The 2,012-nt window shown below is 54.4% G+C and overlaps 1 pseudogene; it reads left to right on the forward strand.

The window, feature by feature from the left end:
• The first annotated feature begins 1,390 nt into the window (after window positions 1-1,390).
• LOC137614532 (5S ribosomal RNA) lies at window positions 1,391-1,509 on the forward strand (annotated as a pseudogene).
• Window positions 1,510-2,012: the final 503 nt, after the last annotated feature.

Consider the following 2,012-nt stretch of genomic DNA (forward strand, 5'->3'; position numbering starts at 1 on the left):
GGTTAGCCCTTCCCCGTCATTCCCTTTTAGGGTTTTGCCAGGGAGTTTTCCGTTCGAGATTTCTCCATCGGCCAAGGGGTGACTGGTTTACCCCTTCCTCTTCTCCATCTCGTGAAAGGGGCTTACCAGGTCCTTTCCCTCTTGGTTGCGACCCGAGGTTTTGTTCAAGGAAGCTACAGGAAGATCATGGGTACTTTCCTCCTCTCGGGCTCAAGCACCTTGGCGTTTCGTCGCGGGCAAGCTCGATGTTGGACCATCTGGACGCAATGAGCGAGGGCTTCCTTTCGGGTGTCTCATCCATGGATGTCGACAACCTCAGACACCCTTCCATCCTTGGGAAGAGCTTGTTTGTGCCCAAGGACAGAGACATAGACAGCGGTTGTGCGGAGGAAGTCGACTTTCGTTTTCACTCCTCCAAGGCGCTTTCTTCCAGACCCTGCAGGGCTCCAGCGCCTCTTTCTTTCAGCCTCGTCGGCCTAAGTTATCGGACCGGCTACGACAACTGAGACAAGGTGTCCAATAGTAGTCCCCTCCTTTCAGGAACAGGTAGCACGGGAGGCTCTCTCGGGGGGGGGGGGGGGGGGGCATAATCCTAGAGGGAGCGGCAGAGTTCACGAACTCTAGGATTGGCAATCCCCCCTTGCAGGTTTCATGCTGGGAGGATGCCTAAGGTTACTCATCTGGATAACAGCTTCCCGATGCCAATTCCTGCACGATCTGCGTGATCAGCAAGGATATCGCGCCTGTCGTCTCTGTCAGCGAATTCAATGTCACTGAACCTCTATGCCATAGGGTCGGCAAGAGTTTGCCCGTTTGGGCAGAATGATCCATACCTTAGGAGAAGGTCCTCCATAGGATCGTCGACGGCTTCACCCCCCGGCTTCTTCAGTCGATCCTTTCTCGTAGGAAAGTATCTGAGACGGGAATTCCGTAGTCGACCTCTCAGCTCTGATCAAGTTTGTCGAACAAACTTCGTCCAGCGTGGAACAGCAGAATCGATCAGACTGGTAACGAGGCGACAGGACTTCTTAGGCCCTGGATCGGAAGGACGGGTACTTTCAGTTTCCATTCCATCCATCTTCCAGGAAGCTCGTGGAATTCAGCCTAGACTACAGGTATTCCTGCTTAAGATGCAGTGTGGCGATCCCACCGTGGCATCGCAGGTTTTTCCCCAGAGAACTCTCCCTGCTTTTCTCATGGCCGCTCAGGAGCAGGCTTCCGCCTCCTTCGCCTTTTGGAGGTCTGGTCAACTCCGGTAGGCTCGGGTTCGACCTTCTTCAACGCCGGGACAAGCTTCCGGGTCCTTACCATGAGTGGGGGTTCATGGTAATTTGCTAGGAGCCTTCTCTTCTTCGGCCTCAACATCTGGAGTATCTAGCCATGATATTGAGTCAACGGCCTTACCACGTTGGAAACCCCGCTTCTCGTCCGTCCAGCAAGGTTAAGCAACGTCGGGTTTGGTCGGTACTTGAATGGGTGACCGCCTGGGGACGCCAGATTCTGTTGCCGCCTCCTCCGAGCCTTCCCTTCAGTTGACTGTGGCAAGGCTGAGGAAAGTCGCAGTACCTGTTTTCAGTCAGGCAGAGCTTTCAGCCCTACCTTGGAACGTTTCCTAGGTCTCTTCTCCTCATTGACCCGTCTAAAGTTCCGAATGGTCGCCTCAGGATAAGTTCCCTATGGGGCGGCCCAAGTTCCGGTGGTTTCAAAGCAACGATTAACCGGACTTTCTGGCCTCTATGGGACCAGCGGAACGATTAGACCTGCAATGGGTGTTGACCAATGGAACCTCTTGATGGGAGTGGATATTCTCGTACTTTCCCCACATTTTTTATGCTGTTCTCGGACTCGTCAAAGAAAAGGGGGGGGGGGCTTGTTCCGGTCCAGGCCTATGGTCAGGACCTGAAGGAAACCTCTCCATCATTCAGGCAGGCTTAGGGGCCGTAGTCTGGCCCCTCTACAGATCCTACAGCTCCGGCTGAGTCGCTCTATGCGCGACGACTTCATGGTACTGG

This window comes from Palaemon carinicauda, chromosome 20 (genome assembly GCF_036898095.1).
Source record: "Palaemon carinicauda isolate YSFRI2023 chromosome 20, ASM3689809v2, whole genome shotgun sequence".
NCBI classification, from domain to species: domain Eukaryota; kingdom Metazoa; phylum Arthropoda; class Malacostraca; order Decapoda; family Palaemonidae; genus Palaemon; species Palaemon carinicauda.